General features: G+C 45.8%; 2 pseudogenes; one reads left to right on the top strand and one right to left on the bottom strand.

Annotated features, from left to right (window-relative positions):
• LOC130124313 (zinc finger protein 585A-like) overlaps nucleotides 1-18,545 on the top strand; it is a 100,318-nt pseudogene that overhangs the window by 23,475 nt on the left and 58,298 nt on the right.
• Nucleotides 1,564-10,407, bottom strand: LOC130123842 (oocyte zinc finger protein XlCOF6-like; annotated as a pseudogene).

Here is an 18,545-nt window from a genome sequence, read left to right on the forward strand (position 1 = left end):
CCGTTTCATTTCTTCATTTTAAGGCACTAGTCACTAAAACATTAGACTATAGTAATTATTTTTAAACAGTAGTTCCTACTCTGACTGTCACTAGACGCTATTGTAAATTTACTACTTGCAAAAAAAAATAAATCATAGTTACAGAAGGTTGAAAACAGCTCACCTCAGTATTGAGTAGAGAAAAACAGACACCCCTAGTTCACTACACTGCCATTTCACCTCCTTGTCGCTAGATGGCGGATTGCGCTTGGGTGTTATAGAATAGCATTTCAAGCACACACTGGAAGAATAGATCCCCCTGTCGCTAATTTAACACCAGCTCAACGTGTGTGTGTGTGGGGGGGGGGGCTGTGGGGTTTCCCGGCTATAACTATGAGCTGGATTTAGTCAAGGAGAACCCGTTGCAGGTGATCGATCAGAATCACGCAGATGTCTTCAGTCTTTCCGTCTTTATTGCCACCACTACAAACACAATCCTTGTACAACAGTCTGATGACTCTGTTTCTGCGTAAATGAACAAAATAAATCAGCGACCTTTGTAGAATTATGAGGCACATGCAGAAAACGTAAACTACATTGCTTTCACAAAGGTATGAATTTACACAGTACAAGGCAATACAACTGGTAAACACAGCAGATAAATAATGTGGCTATGTATCAAACAGGCATATCTGAGGCTGAAACAACAAATTCCCTCCTTAACAGTGGCTGAATGCTAATCAGCGGTGCAACACCCCCCTCTATTGGCCAGTAGTAGGCAGCACGATTGAACTGCAAGGCACCAATTCCGGTGGCTAAAGTAGCTGCTGCGCTACACACGCTGTACCATCCATCCATCCATTATCCAAACCGCTTATCCTGCTGTCAGGGTCGCGGGGTTGCTGGAGCCTATCCCAGCAGTCATTGGGGGTATGCGAGGAGACACCCTGGACAGACCTCCAAGCCATCACAGGGCCGACACACACATTTCTCCCCTGCACTAAAAGACGATCTCCTGCCATCTGCACATCTGGCAATTTGGCTGTGTTGGGGGCGACAGGTGGTTGATGAGAATGTAACAGTTGTTGTTACAGCATTGTTGTCTTGTAGACAATCAAAAACCCATAAAACAGGACCGATATTCACAACAGTTATTGCAAAACAATACATCGTTCTCCTGAGACCAAACCCCGTTCTCCTAAAGGGATACCAGGGCCTGATTTCAGGCACTGGCACCATCATGACAAAGTACCTCAGTGGTACCTTACTGTTATCAGGCTCCATTAGATAAAAATAAAAGTATGCTTTTCCCTATAGCGCAGCAAGCTTTGGCTCTCAGTAGGTTTTTAAACCTCAGTGAGGGGGCGTCCGGGTAGCGTAGCAGTCTATTCCGTTACCTACCAACACGGGGTTCGACGGTTCGAATCCCCATGTTACCTCCGGCCTTTTCGGGCATCTCTACAGACAAAATTGGCCGTGTCTGCAGGTGGGAAGCTGGATGTGAAGAGTGGGGTAATTGGCCAAAGTACAATTGAGGAGAAAAAGGCAAGAAAAGAAAAAAAACCCTGTGAGACCTGGCCACGTCTACTTCTCTTCCTCGTTTGAGAGCGGAGCGGGTCTCTCACCCTGGACCTCCGTCTCCAGCGGTGGCACCTTCTTGCAGTGGCTGGTGTGTGTCCAGCTGACTATCCCCTCCACCTTCACCGCTGTAGGTGTGGTCAAGAGCACTTGGTGGGACTCCGCCCACGGGCCTTTTCCGGTATTTTGGCTTCCGGTCGTGCAGCTGACCCTCTGTTGGCTGTGGAAGTGCCGATCTCACCTGCTTGTGAAGAGGACCCAGCATTTTGTTTAACTGCACATCATAATTAATAATGAACGCAATTAGAATTTAGATCAGACCTCTTGGGAGAGAGCATTTCATAATGAGGCTGAACTTGGCTTCTTATTCAACAGCTTCTTACTCGTATGTTCCGTTCCACCTTAAAGGTGACGTTATGTGGCCTATAGGAAGCTCTGCTTAGTCATTTTTCAAAAGACTATTCTTTAAGGAATACAGTAAACCTCTTCAGTCAAAAGAAGAATTGAAATGGACTGACTGTCCAGTTTGCATTTTTGTATGGAACGTATTTCAGAATGTGGAAAATCTCAGTTTAAAAACTGAGATTAACAAAACGTGGCCTGACTAGTTAAATGATCAAATAACATGATTGCACCTTCTGTTTACTTACCATGGTTCTACCTACTACCAAAGTCCTGAATTTTAAGAAATTTTGTTGTAGCATTTCTTTATTAGGACACTTTGAACATAGCATGTGTGATTACATTGTCATAATAAAATGTGATTGCACTTTCTGCTTAATTACTATGGTTCTTCCTAAACATTAAAAAGTATCAACAATCTGACACTATGGTGTCACACTCTGTATAAGTCTGTATCACCATGACTCTAATGAAATGGAGCTGTGAGGCATGACTACAGTCTAAGTTGGTTGGTATAAAAATGCCCTTCAACATAAAAGTATTGATCTTATTGTTGCACAGTCGTTTTGGAACACATTGACAAAGGGCACCATGTCTTGTTTGTGCAGTTACACCCCAATAATGATTCAATATAACCCCCTGACCCATGGTGTGATATAAAATGATTATAAATAATTAGGATGAATAGTCAACTTCTTTTTACAGTGACCTGTGAGGCCTCTCACCTGTGTGGATCATGACATGTTGTTTGAGATGACATTTTGAGCCGAACTCATTTCCACAATCGCAGCACCTGAATGGCGTCTCCCATGTATATGAGTCCTTCCGTGCCTTAGTAAATCTGGCTTCCGGATAAACGTTTTCCCGCATATGGTGCATCTAAATGGCTTCTCCCCTGTATGAGTTCTTATGTGCTCCTGCATATTTGACTTCCTGGAAAACATTTTCCTGCACGTGGGGCAACTGAATGGCTTCTCCCCTGTATGAGTCCTTACGTGCGTTTCAAAATTTGACTTATGGGTAAACATTTTCTCGCATGTGGAACATCTGAATGGCTTCTCCCCTGTATGAGTCCTTACGTGCGTTTGAAAAGTTGACTTCTGGGTAAATGTTTTCCCGCATGTGGTGCGCCTGAATGGCTTCTCCCCTGAATGAGTCCTTACATGCCTTAGTAAATGTGACTTATGGGTAAACATTTTACCGCACATGGTGCATCTTAATGGCTTCTTCCCTGCATGAGTCCTTGTATGCTTTTCCATGTTGTACTTACAGGTAAAATCTCTCCCACAAGTGGTGCATTTGAAAGGCTTTTCCCCTGTGTGAAATGTCTTGTGAATTTTGAAAATTTCCAAATTATAAAGCACTTTCCCACAAATCTTGCACTTGTTATTGGGCATTTTGTGAGGTTCCAGCCTTGCTTTCTGAGTTGAACCCGCTTCCTCACAGTTTTGGCGACTGCTAGTATGGTCAGCTTCACTCTTAGTTACATGACAGCAGTCAGAGAGGGTATGGTCGTCACTTGTTGGTTCTGATTTTAAAAAGTTGTCTTCTTTGACATCCAGTTGAATCACTTCAAATGAGGTGACAGCTAGGGGCTCTGTGTCTCCCTCTGTCTTGGTTTGGTAGATTTCTGAGGGCGGAGGCTGATCTTTACCATCATCATTTCCATCACAAAGAGGGGTAAATATGGATTCAGCGGTATCAGCTACCTCCTGCAATGGAAGTTGGTCTTCCTGTGGACTGATCCAGACTTCCTGTTGTTCCTCCTTGGCTAGACTGGGGATCCTCTCCTGCTCGCCATGCTGCTGATCAGATAACTGTACAAAGCCTGGATAGAGGGAAAAGAAAAATCAGTGCTGTTATTTGCATCTACAGAGGTAGTTTAAAGTTTGGTCGTAGTAGCACACCCTGCTTACCTATCTTAGGTAAACCATAGAGCAGTGGTGCCCAACCCTACTCCTGGAGAGCTACCCTCCTGCCTGTTTTCACTCCAACCCTGATTTAACACATCTGATTCAATTAATGAAGGTCTTGGTCAGTAGGTATTTAGTAGAATCAGGTGTGTTAAATTAGGGTTGGAGATAAAACGGCAGGATGGTGGTTTTCCAGGAGCAGGGTTGGGCTCCACTGCCATACAGACTAGGTGTAGCTTCCCAATATTGACAGAATTTTAGAATTAGCTATACCTAATATGTATGGTTTACCTAAGATACATAAACAGGATGTCCCATTACGGCATATTGTTTGTATGTGTTAATGGGATAATTTGGAAGGGCTAGTTTGTCTTAGGTAGAGAGTAAACAGGATGGTGTGTCGGTCAGAACACAGGAATGAAGAGGAGACGTGAACTTCGTTTGTCTGAACTGTATTGAAATCCAGCATAAATTATAGCGAGTTCTGCAACAACAAGAAGGGAATTGCCATTAGGCACTAGCATTGCAACATTACAGGATATGAGTTAGGCTACCAATAAACATAATAAAGGTATGTCCATCCATTCAGTGGTTCTGAGTTATTCAACATAACAATAGCTTTACAATATCAGAAACGGTGGCCTCAAGCTACATACATTTAGAGTAGGCCTATTACTATCATATACGAGATATACGAGTAGGCCTATTACTATCATATGCTGGAGAGATGAAGAATAAAAAATGGAGTCCACGTTGGACGATCAACACAACAACCAAACTAACACACGACGGCATAAGCTGCACGTTAGTCTATAACAGAGTGTAAGGCATCACCTTTGCTAGTTTAGCACTTAAATCAAGGAATTATGACAGACAATCTAACATGGAATATATCTTCTCACATTTTAGAACCTACGGGTGCGCAGTGAGCTAACAACTACTACATAGACTAGCTAAACATAACGAGGCAACTCAGACTGAAACACTTACTTTTCGTCAGTGACTCAAAGAACAAACTGTATCGCAACAAAGGACAAATGAGGATAACGTCACTATACACCTAGACATGAGTATTGTAGGGGAAAACTACATGTAGTGTGCACTTATAACACGAAGACAGTCTCAACGTGCGCTAGGCAAGGCATCTAGCTTCAAACTACAACTGAACATAGGCTGCGTCACTCACAACCGGAAAATCTGGCCAGAGTCTTAAAGGGGCAGGCACCTATAAATGTCGGAGCCTTTTTACAGTATGATTAACTCAGTGACCTATAACATCTCTAAGTTTCTTGCAACTATTCTTAACTTGTTGGTAGGCAGTAATGAACATCACATTCAGAACACTATGGATTTTGTGGATAAGGTGAGGGACATCATTATGGAGAGGGACGACACTGTGGTCTCTTATGAAGTTAAGTCTCTCTTCACGTGCGTTCCTGTTGATTAAGCAGTGGAGGTAGTCCTATGAAATTACAAACTTTTGATTATTGATGTTTACCGTAAACCAAGATATAATGATCAGTACTTAAGGTTTGTCTCTCATCATCCACTGGAGCACAAACTAGGAGTCAGAAAAATCCTTTCAGCCTTCGTGGCCATTGTTATGTCTGCACACATCGACAGTGCTGCATTTGATTTGGTGCTGTTCTATTGTGCTGGGATCGATTGGTGATGCCTGCGGGCTCTGGGTTGTTTGATCGGGTCTGCCTTTGATGCTGTGTCAGTCTAAATAAAGAATGCCACGGAGAGGTTGTGTCGAGCGACAAGCGCTGTGTCCTGACGTGATTTAAAAATACAATATTGGCGACGAGGATGGCTGATATCTCTCTCCCACCACCTGCCCCCTTCCTGGCATTACCTGGCGAGCCTCCGGTACCATGGACTCGCTGGCTACATAGTTTTGAAAATTACATCATCGCCTCAGGGCTCGACGACGTGAGCCAGGCTAGGAAGACGGCTCTGTTGCTACACTGCTTGGGAGCAGAGGGTCATCGTGTGCTCGGGACTCTGGGGAACGTCACAAGCTTTGCCGATGCTGTGGGACTTATGAGCACCCATTTCGCTGCTCCACAGAGTGCCCTCCTTCGGCGATTTATATTCCGTCAGCGACACCAACTGCCTGGTGAGTCTGTGCGGCAGTACGTAGCTAATTTGCGAGGGCTAGCTAGCTCATGCAAGTTTGGCGCGCTTCAGGACGAGATGGTTCGCGACCAGCTAATCGAACACACCAACAACGCAAAGGTGCGTGAGACTCTCCTGCTGGAAAAAGACGATCTGCTGCTGTCCAGAGCAATTACCATCGCACTACAGGTTGAGGGAGCAGCTGAGTGTGTTGCTATGCTAAATACACAGCAAGTGGCCACCTCCAGTCAAGCTGCCAACGACTCCTCCCTCTACTCACGGCTGCCCCTCGGGACGCAACCCAACCAGAGCGAGGCGGGCGCCGACTCCACTGGGGACGTCTTGCAACTGCAACGACGGCGTTCTCGGCCCCGCCCTCAACAGTCCTGGGGTAACTGTGGGTCTCGGTCTCATGTTTCAAGGGCTCAGAACTGCCCTGCCCGTGGCCACACATGCTGTAGCTGCGGTAAGCAAAACCACTTTGCCAACGTCTGTTGATCTTCCCCGGCTGGGTCAGAGGGCCACACCCCGCAGTCTTCAACCGCCGTCATTCACAAGGTGAGCTCTGGGCCAGTGTCATTCAAATCATGCACAGTCAACATTAATGATGTGTGCATCCCCCTGCTGTTGGACACCGGTGCAAGTGTGTCTCTCCTGAATGTTGATACCTACAGTCAATTTTTCGGTTCACTGCCACTGTCCGCACCCTCAGCTGTCCTCTGTGGGTATGGTGACTCCAAAATCGATCTGGTTGGCTCTCTCCAAGTGACTGTCTGCTATGGAACCAAGCTGGTGCCCAATGCAGTTTTTCATGTGGCACGCCGTGGGGCCAACCTGATGGGCCTGGACCTGTTCTCCGCTCTGGGGTTCTCCCTCTTAGACACAAGGGGGGCAGCAATCCTGACTGTCGCCACACCTTGGCAGCAGAAGGCCATCGCTGTTTATGGGGCTGGGCTGCCTCTCCGCCTTCACCCATCAACCTCTCCTCAACCCTGCTGTGAAATCTGTCATCCAACCACTGCGCCGCATCCCGTTGGCTCTCCGTGATGGGGTCTCCGCCGAGCTGCAACAACTGCTGGAAGCTGGCATCATTGAACCGGTGGACGCGTCACCTTGGGTCTCAAACCTCGTGGTGGCTAAGAAGAAGTCGGGGGGCCTGCGTGTCTGCGTCGATCTACGTGCAGTAAATAAGGCAGTGGTCCCTGATAAGTATCCACTGCCCACCTCAGAAGAACTCACTGCTCAGTTCTATGGCTCTGAGGTGTTCTCCAAGCTCGACCTCAGACAGGGGTACTTACAGGTGCCCCTCCACCCCAGCAGCCGAAACCTCACAGCCTTTGTGACACATGCAGGAGTGTTTCGCTACACCAGGATGCCTTTCGGTCTCAGCTCCGCCCCTAGGTGCTTCCAGAAAATCATGGTCTCCGTGCTGGCTGGCATACTGGGCGTGGCCTTTATCTGGACGATATAGTGGTACACGGGCCCACCAGTAAAATCCACGACAAGCGCCTTAACAAGCACAAGCTAACTCTCAATGCTGAGAAATGTGTCCTCTCTGTGCCAGCCATCGACTTCGTGGGGTTCCGGCTGTCAGCGAGCGGTGTAACTCCACTACAATCCAACGTGGACGCCATTCAGGCAATCCCCGAGCCCAGCTCGGCCGCCCAGGTCGCCTCCTTCCTGGGTATGACAAGTTACTACCTGAGGTTTCTTCCCCAGTACTCTGCGACCACAGCCCCCCTGCGCCAGCTGCTGCGTAAGGACGAGCCATGGGTGTGGTCAAAGGCATGCAGTGACGCTGTGCATGATCTCAAGACTCAACTGACTTCACCACCAGTGTTGGCTCACTTCGACATCTCCAGCTCCACCTTTGTGACCTGTGACGCATCAGCCACAGCGATAGGGGCTGTGCTGTCTCAAACCCAGAACGGTGTGGAGAAGTCCATTGCCTTCGCCTCCCGTGCCCTCAACCTGACCGAGCAGCGGTACTCCGTGGGTGAGCGTGAGGCGTTAGCCTGTATCTGGGCTTGTGAAAGGTGGCACCTCTACCTCTATGGCCGCTCCTTCACCCTCAGGACAGATCACCAGGTCCTGACAGCGCTGCTGTCCACATCCGGGACAGGCCACAAACCCCTGAGGCTGCACCGCTGGTCTGACCGCCTCCGCCAGTACAACTTCAGCCTGCAGTTCACCCCAGGCAGAGACAATGTTGTCGCCGACCTGCTCTCTCGCTCTGTCTCCACCCCAGCTCCACAGACGGACACTGACTGTGTGGAAAAGGACATTGTCCAAATGCTACACACACCCCTCCAGGCCACTGTCTCTCTGCAGGAGCTGAGGGCAGCCTCCGAACAGGACCCTGTCCTCTCCCAGCTCCACACCTACATCCAGAACGGCTGGCCTCACAAGGTCCCAGAGGAGCTGGCTGCGTTCGCCCGAGTCAGACAGGAGCTCTCCTGCTGGAACGACACCTGCGTGGCACGTGGATTTTGCACAGTGGTCCCAGCTGCTCTCCGTGCACGTGTTTTGAATACGCCGCATGAAGGCCACCTGGGCATTGTGAAACTGAAACAGCGCTGCCGAGACCTGGTGTGGTGGCCGGGGATAGACAGAGATATTGAGGCTCTGGTGAAGGACTGTTCTGCCTGCCTTGTGAGTGGCAAGACTGGCCACCAGGCTCCCCCACCCCTGCAACCTCTCGCCTGGCCCTCTCAGCCCTGGGAACACCTGCAGTTGGACATTTGTGGTGAGATCCATGGAGTTCCCCACCACCAACGCTTCATGGTGGTCGCCTACGATCTACACTCAAAATGGCCTGAACTCACCACTTCCGGCACTGTGACCTCACAGATCATCATCGACTTCCTGGACTCTCTTTTCTCTCGCTGGGGCCTCCCAAAGGCCATCACCACTGACAACGGCCCTCAGCTGGTCTCTGCTGAGTTCCCTGCTTATCTCGAAAGCAAGGACATCCATCATATACGCACTGCGTACTACCACCCCCAGGCCAATGGCGGTGTTGAACGTTTTCACCAGTCACTGAAGAACGGCCTCAGAGCACACATGGCCCAAGGGTGCTCTTTCACGCAGGCCATCCGTCACACTCTGCTGCACTATCGGGCCACACAGCACTCGACCACAGGCGTCTCCCCAGCCTCTCTCATGCTAGGCCGGGAACTGTGCATGCCTCTTGACAGGCTCCGCCCCTCCACACCTCAGGCACCTCCCTCTGGGGTCAGAGCCTCAGTCACTCATCAGCAGACGCGGATGAAGCAACGGTTTGACCAGTCAAAACGAACCAGGGTGCCAGACATCAATGTGTCAGACTGGGTCAGGGTCCGCAGGCCCCACAGGGACAATAAAATGGCTTCATACTGGTCCTCTCCTCTCCAAGTCACCCGTCAGCTGGGCCCAGCCACTTACCTCCTCAGCGATGGCACTCGGTGGCACTCCAGTCGTCTACGGAAGGTGTCAGCTCCGCCACACACAGCTGGTGACACAACCATAGCCATTCCCTCAGCATGGCGAGACGCCCCGGGGCTTCATGCAGCTCCTACATGGGCCCCAGACATTTCTGGGCCTCAGCTTCCCCTGCCATCTCCCTCCCCACCTCGGCCTGCCCAGCCTCAGGCCGCCCCGCGACCTGTTCGCACACGTTTACGCCCTGGCCACCTAGAGGACTTTGTGTCAACCTTTCATGTTTGAAATCCTGCCGGGGGGGGGGGGGGATGTTATGTCTGCACACATCGACAGTGCTGCATTTGATTTGGTGCTGTTCTATTGTGCTGGGATCGATTGGTGATGCCTGCGGGCTCTGGGTTGTTTGATCGGGTCTGCCTTTGATGCTGTGTCAGTCTAAATAAAGAATGCCACGGAGAGGTTGTGTCGAGCGACAGCGCTGTGTCCTGACGTGATTTAAAAATACAATAGCCATGTCCCGAAAGTTGTTGTTGGTGGACAACTTGGAGCTAGCCAAGGCAGCACGAACATTTGAGGGGAGCTGATGGTGGAGCAGCTGGCCGAAAAGGAAGGCGGGGTCGCACGAACCCAGCATAGTCAGCATCTTGTCCATTAGTTCCGAGGGCTTGCTGTCCCCCGAGCCTTGCAGTGAAAACAACAAGTCCACCCGCTCCACCTCTGCTAGCTCAAAAGCCTGCAGCAAGTGTCTCTTAATTGTGTCGTACTTATCCACCGGCGGAGGGTCTTGCAGCAGGCCCAATATCCGTGACATCGTAGATGTTCCGAGTGCTGCCACGACGTAGTAGTACTTGGTCTCAACCACGGTGATGTTCCTAATAGCGAACTGGGCTTTGATGTGAGCGAACCACGCTGCCGCAGCCGTTTCCCAGAAGTCTGGCAGTTTGAGCGAGACGGCGTTAGCCACTGCCCCACTACTGGTAGCTTCGTTTTCCATGGCTCACGTCGGGGTCACCAATGTGGAGGATGTAAGAAAGGAGACGAGGTTGCTTCTCCTTTTGATCACACAGCCGTGGGGTCGTTTATTTCCTCTATCTAACTTCAAGTCAACAATTCACAACATCAAAACCTCAGCCTCGTGTCTACCCACAATCCCCCCCTGCTAGGGGTGGGCGGGTCGATCCAAATATCGATAACACATGGGCATCGATAACAGCGCATTGGGATCGATGCCAGTTTCAGTTTCCCTCTTATAAGTCACCCATTTCAACAAAGAGTAGAACTGTCTGAACAAACAGCGTTCTATTGTCATGAACACATACACGCCCACTTTGCTTCTCCTCCACTGCTTTTGTTGTGTCGTCACGTGAACATACGCGTCGCGCGCACGCGCAGAAGCACTCCGACTACCGGCGCCAATCCGACACGTGGAGTGATGGCAGAGAGAAAGAGGAGCGCTGCGTGGAGTTATTTTACACGTGAAAACACACATGAAAACCTTGCGAACTGCTTTGTGTGTAAAAAGGCTGCTTGCTACTGTGGCAACACCACCAATTTATATAAACATATGAAAAACCACGAGAAAGAGGAGCAGAGCTTCAAAAGAAATGAAGGGAGGAGGAGGGGGACATCTAACGGACAGACAGACAGACCCCCAGCCCAGAGACGGAGTTCACTGGCAGTCCTTTCAGAGAGGCAAGGAATAGCCATGTAGGCTACGTAGTGAAATTCATATTCTAGTCACATCGGATCTTCAGAGTTGTTTAATGTTAGATTTTCAAACGGTGACTGCACATCATTAGCTATTAAGTCTATATTCAGGCAATCAAATATATTCAGCCCATTGAAACTTATGTAAGTTAGTTATTTTAATGGAATTGAAAAAAATACCTCAAAACTGAAATATAAAAATGGCTGAATACATTAACCTTTTTGTGTAACTGTGAAAGGGAGACTATAGAATTCCTGTATGCAGTCTATATAGAATATAGACCTAATTATTTTGTTATTTCATCTAGGTGACCCCCAAGAGCTCCCAATATAACCGGAAGCCTTGCCGAAATGATCGTGAAGGACATGCAACCTCTCTCTGTGTTTGAAGATGAGGGTTTTGGGAATTTTGTCAAGACACTTGAGCCACGCTAGAAGATTCCAAGTAGGAAGACTTTAATGGAAGAATGGAAGGGGAAATACCACAAATGTAAGAAGAATGCCGATCAAAAGTTTAAAAAAAAATCTCTGGATGGTGCAAACACTGTTGCACTCACAACAGACATGTGGACATCTAGAGCCACAGAGGCTTATTTAACTGTCTCATGCCATGTCATTGATGAGAACTGGCAAATGCAAGCCTGTGCCCTGGAAGCCTGTAGTTTTGCAGGAAAACAGCGCTGACAACATTTGCACAGAATAAAAACGAATCACTGATGAACGGGGCATAACTGACAAAGTTCAGGCTGTAGTCACAGATAATGGAGCCAACATGGTTGCTGCAGTGCGCAAAGCAAGTTGGGTGCATTATCCATGTTGTGCACACAATTTTAATTTAGTGGTAAAAGACTATTAAGGCTCTTCCTGATTTACTTAACATCCAGCAGAGATGCAGTGCTATAGTAGCTTTCTTTCACCCTGCACAAGAACAGCAGAGAAGCTCAAAGAAATCCAGAAACCGCTGGAGTTTCCAGAACAAAAACTGATAGTCAGTTGAAACAAGGTGGAACTCTGTGTTCTATATGTTCCAGAGACTCTGTGAGCAGAAGGAAGCTATTACAAGAGCCCTCTGTCTTCTTGGAGAGAGCTCACTGTACTTACGTGAGACAGACTGGTTCATGATCAGTCTCTCCATTGTTAATTTCTTGAAAGAGGTTGAACAACATGTAAAACTTATTTCTTCTGCGAACAAAAAGGTTGTGAAAACTTTTAATGTATGTATGTCTTTTAATATCTTCATGCAATGGAATGGAATGTAGCCCTGGCTCTTTTACTTATGTTCGTTCTATATACTGTCCTCTGTATGCGAAATCAATTGTGGCAATAAAGATTTGTTGAAAAAAAAAGAGAGAGGAGAAGAAGAAGAACCAATTCACAGAGATCTGTGTTAATTCCCGTAGCAAATAAACAATGACATCACATTGAAAGAAGGAATGCAAGAATGTTTTGATTATGGATGGCACACACGATTTTACCAACCTATTCTCTGTAACGCAATACCGGGCTTCAACACCATGTCCAGCAGTCTCCTCTGTCGATCTCTCTCGTCCTCATACTCCGCTATCGCCCTCTCGAAAGCTCCTAATATCTCCTCAGCTGCTGCAGTTAGTCGCTCGATGACGAACGATCTTAAAAGATTTGTTCTGGACATGGTAAACTCAACGGGGAAGTAAAACCAGTTGAACTCCGGCGGCACAATGTCGCGTAACTGATTTTCTATCGCCAGACGGCTGGTTTTCTATCTTCTACTTGTCTGTGAATGTTCTCATTCATCCAGGACATGGTTACCCAAAGGAATTGAATCAAATGCAACTGGACTTGGTATATATCCGTGAAGACGTTTCGCCTCTCATCCAAGACGCTTCATCAGTTCGTGCCTTTCTGACTAGACCAAGCTAGTCTGACTGGCTGGTGATGAGACTCAGTATTTATCCTCTTTGGAGTCGTTATCAGAGGTATTGATATGCGTGGCTCTTTGTGTTCCGATGTTAGAAACGCCCGCCGTTATCAGAGGTATTGATATGCGTAGCTCTTTTGTGTTGCAGAGTTCTGATGACGCCCAGTTTGTGTTGTGTAGGTTTACAGGAAACCAACACACACAGACCAATATCTAATTTTCGACTCACACCACCCTCTGGAACACAAACTGAGCGTCATCAGAACTCTGCAACACAGAGCTGACCATGTGCCCAACAGCACTCAGGCCCAACGGGAAGAACACAATCAACTGAGGGGAGCTTAAAAACCTGCTGTTACCCCAGTTGGACCTTTGTGAAAACTGCAACACGTTCCAAAAAGACCAACCAGGTGAGCGACGAGGAGAAAAGGAACAGAAGGAATAGCACAGTCATCCCGTATGTTTCTGGGGTCTCCGAGAAACTCAGGAGAATTTTTAACAAACATCGCATCCCGGTATACTTCAAACCCAGCAACACACTCCGACAAAGACTGGTTCATCCCAAAGACCGTGTACCACACACCCGAAAAAACAATCTGGTGTATGCTGTACAATGCACTGAGGATTGCACTGACCTATACATAGGAGAAACCAAACAACCACTACACAAACGGATGGCCCAACACAGAAGACCAAACTCCTCAGGACAAGACTCAGCAGTCTATCTACACCTAAAGGAGAAGACACACTCCTTCGAGGACAGCAACGTACACATTTTGGACAGGGAAGATAGATGGTTTGAAAGAGGGGTGAAGGAAGCCATCTATGCGAAACTGGAAAAAAAAAACATCCCTCAACAGAGGAGGTCTGCGACACCACCTATCTCCCAATTACAATGCCGTCCTTTCATTTCTACCCAGGAGACTCAAGAAGCCTAGCCTCCAAGAACAACAGTCGGTCACTAACGGCTCCAACGTCTCATGACCACTGAATGGAGCACTAACGAAGTCGAAACTAACACCCCCAACGACCGTTGCTGCTTAGCAGCTGATCACAAAGAGCCACGCATATCAATACCTCTGATAACGACGGGCGTTGCTAACATCTGAACACAAAGAACCACGCATATCAATAGCTCTGATAACGACTCCAAAGAGGATACATATCTGAGTTTCATCACCAGCCAGTCAGACTAGCTTGGTCTAGTCAGAAAGGCACGAACTGAGGAAGCCTCTTGGATGAGAGGCGAAACGTCTTCACGGATATATACCAAGTCCAGTTGCACTTGATTCAATTCTTTTGGATATCTTCTACTTGACGTTTAAAACCGGTTGAGCTTAATCAAAAAAAAGTGCCATGATAATCAGGCTATAGTACAATATTTTCATATGTTTATCCTCCATTATAGTACATCCAAATTTAATATTTATAATCTAAATTGGGGAAATGACAGTTTTTTTCAGATATCCAAATTTGAAATTCCCAAAAGGCTCTGGTATAACTACAAGTAAGAAAAAAGTACCAAAGTTTGGATAAGAGAATCACAAAACATACAATTGTTTTTATCAATGTTACATCTTTGTCTCAGAAACTCATTACAAGGATAAATGTAATTTATCATTTTAAAATGAGTTTCTTTCGCTTTTGTTGAAACAGGGGGAGTGAGGTATCTGGTTCTAATTCTGACTATAATCTCTTTGGGATAATCTTTATCTAATAGATTCTTTTTTCTTTTCAACCTTCCTTTTATCATATTCACCATTACTTGTCAGTGCCACTGTCTCCAAACCATACAACATAGCTGGTCACACAATCATCTTGTACCCTCTTGCTGGTACCCTTCTGTCCCAAATCACTCCTGACACTCTTCTCCACCCACTCCACCCTGCCTGCACTCTCTTCTTCACCTCTCTTCTGTACTCACGTTACTTTGTACAGTTGACCCCAAATATTTAAACTCATACGTCTTCATCACCTCTACTCCTTGCATCCTCACCATTCCACTGTCCTCCCTCTCATTCACACATATGTATTCCGCCTGAAAAATCTGTCATAACAAAGAAGTATAAAGAAAGGAACAGAAGGGAGGAAATCATAGTAACAAGACTAGGATTGGATCACACAGGATTAAAATACACTTTGTTTATAATGGGGGAAAAGGACAGTGATAAGTGTGAGGACTGTCGAGTTAAAGAAAATGCTGAACATGTAATATTACATTGTAACGTGTATGAAGTGGAAAGAGAAAGGTCACAGGATAAAGTCCGAGAGGCGGGACGGCTTAGGCTTTTGATGGATATACACTACAGCATAACGACCCTCTACAGCACCCCTGGGAGGCAGGGAGCAAGCTGGAAGAAGAACAAAAGAAAAAGGGGAAAAAAGGTCGGGATACTTCCACATAAGTACCTAATCACTAATAAGATTAAAGAGATGCCCTTTAAAATAATTCATAAATATTATCCCGCCAATCACTACATGCACAAATTTAAAAGAGTCGTACAGGTGAACTGTTCTTCCTGTGATGAACAGCCAGAAACAGTGTTACACCTGTTTTGGCACTGCTCTCACACCAAGAAATGCAGGCAAGACCTTTGCAGATTTGTCATTGATCATCTTTTCAGACTTTGTTTTATTATGGGAGAACGTAGTATTTGGTTTCTTTAAACATCCAATAAAAGGTGATACATATTTTCCATACTAAATCTATTAATAATATTGGCAAAATGTTTTATTCACAAAAGTAAATTCACAAACAAACATCCTTTTGTTATTTTCTTGAAAGATATTGAACAACATGTAAAACTTATTTCTTCTACGAACAAAAAGGTTGTATTTTTGTCTTTTAATACCTTTATGTAATGGGATGGAATGTAGCCCTGGCTCTTTCACTTATGTTCGTTCTATATACTGTCCTCTGTATGCGAAATCAATTGTATCAATAAAGATTTGTTAAAAAAAAGAGAGCGAAGAAGAAGAACCCATTCACAGAGATCTGTGTTAATTCCCGTAGCAAATAAACAATGACATCACATTGAAAGAAGGAATGCAAGAATGTTTTGATTATGGATGGCACACACGATTTTACCAACCTATTCTCTGTAACGCAATACTGGGCGTCAACACCATGTCCAGCAGTCTCCTTTGTCGATCTATCTCTTCCTCATACTCCTCTATCGTCCTCTCGAAAGCTCCTATTATCTCCTCAGCTGCTGCTGTTAGTCGCTCGATGACGAACGATCTTAAAAGATCTGTTCTGGACATGGTAAACTCAACGGGGGAGTAAAACCAGTTGAACTCCAGCGGCACAATGTCGCGTAACTGATTTTCTGTCCGCGGATGGCTGGTTTTCTATCTTCTACTTGAAGTTTAAAACCGGTTGACGTTAATCACAAAAAGCGCACTACCGCCACCTGTTGAGCTAAAGTGTGAACAAGGGATCCTTTTTTAAAAAAATACCTTTATTACACAAAAAAAAATCTGGCCATAACAATAACAAATTAGCAAATAGTACAGCTCAGACTGACCTATTACAATTTTAATATTTCACAAAACAATAAAAAAATAAGAAAACATAAAGACAAAAATACAGGTCTCATCAGAAATTAATATATGTATATTTTGGTAAATATTCAAAGCTTGTTTGGTTTGTATACATTTCAGTGCTTTCTTAAAATTTATTGATTCATTCATGAAGACTAAGAATAGTGGCCTGGCATTAATAAATCTAGATCTATGGATAAATTGTTTAGCCATGATAATCAGGCTATTGTACAATGTTTTCACATTTTTATCCTCCATTATAAATCCAAATTTAATATCCTTATAATCTAAATTGGGCAAATTAAAGTTTTTTTTCAGATATCCAAATTGAAATTCCCAAAAGGCTCTGGTATAACGACAAGTTAAAAAGAGTTCCAAAGTTTGGATAACAGAATCACAAAACAAACAATTGTTTTTATCAATGTTAAATCTTTGTCTCAGAAACTCATTACAAGGATAAATGTAATTTATCATTTTAAAATGAATTTCTTTCGCTTTTGGTGAAACAGGGAGAGTGAGGTATCTGGTTCTAATTCTGACTATAATCTCTTTGGGATAATCTCTATTTAATAGATTCTTTTTCTTTTTAATGGCAGAGAAAAGAGTACGGCGGTAAGGGCACCCGTAAAATTGAGATTGTCTATATAAAGTGAAGCCATCTGTGGTACTAACACGTCATAAGGCAACCTTCCTTTTATCATATTCACCATTACTTGTCAGTGCCACTGTCTCCAAACCATACAACATAGCTGGTCTCACAATCATCTTGTACCCTCTTGCTGGTACCCTTCTGTCCCAAATCACTCCTGACACTCTTCTCCACCCACTCCACCCTGCCTGCACTCTCTTCTTCACCTCTCTTCTGTACTCACGTGACTTTGTACAGTTGACCCCAAATATTTAAACTCATACGTCTTTGTCACCTCTACTCCTTGCATCCTCGCCATTCCACTGTCCTCCCTCTCATTCACGCATATGTATTCCATCTGAAAAATCGGTCAAAATCTGTCATAACAAAGTATTATAAAGAAAGGAACAGAACGGAGGAAGTCATAGTAACAAGACTAAGACCGGATAACACAGGATTAAAATACACTTTGTTTATAATGGGGAAAAGGGACAGTGATAAGTGTGAGAACTGTCGAGTTAAAGAAAACGCTGAACATGTAATATTACATTGTAACATGCATGAAGTGGAAAGAGAAAGGTCACAGGATAAAGTCCGAGAGGCGGGACGGGCGTGGAATCTGATGTGGATACTGGAGAGGGGGAGGGGATTAAAATCACCAGGAAGGCACACATTAATTTTTTAAGTGACACAAGGTTGAAGGGTAGAATTGAACATGGTTAAATGACATGATGTTACACAATGTTGTACAGTAGGTGGCGAGATGTATCTTAAAGTTGTTTGCGATCTGCCAGTAAACCGAGGGGAGGAGGAGGAGTTGAAGAAGAAGAAGAAGAAGAAGAAGAAGAAGAAGAAGAAGAAGAAGAAGAAGAAGAAGAAGAAGAAGAAGAAGAAGAAGAAGAAGAAGGGGGAGAGAAGGCACTTCAGAGCGAGGGCTGCGCCGGCGCGTTATTGGGGAGCGCACTACTTTTCTTGGCTCTCTGCCTCTGATTGGCCAGTACTCGTTGCCTCTGTTGGTTGGGTCGGTTAAGGTTAGGGCGGGGTTAAAGTTAAGTTAAGCTAATCAGAGGCAGAGTAGGGGCGGGTTTTCCTAAAATCCTAGTGCCTGGATGATACGCAGAGCGTGTCTGTGAATGTTCTCATTCATCCTGGTAATGAAGCTAGTCTGACTGGCATATCAATAGCACCTATAACGACGGGCGCGGCCAAACATCGGTACACAAAAGAGCCACTCATATCTATGGCTCTGTTAGCGACGCGCGTTGGTGAACATCGGGACACAAAGAACCATGGACATCTATAGCTCTAACAACGACTCCTAGAGGATAAATTCTGAGTCTCATCACCAGCCAGTCAG

The sequence above is a fragment of the Lampris incognitus genome, chromosome 14 (genome assembly GCF_029633865.1).
Source record: "Lampris incognitus isolate fLamInc1 chromosome 14, fLamInc1.hap2, whole genome shotgun sequence".
NCBI lineage: Eukaryota > Metazoa > Chordata > Actinopteri > Lampriformes > Lampridae > Lampris > Lampris incognitus.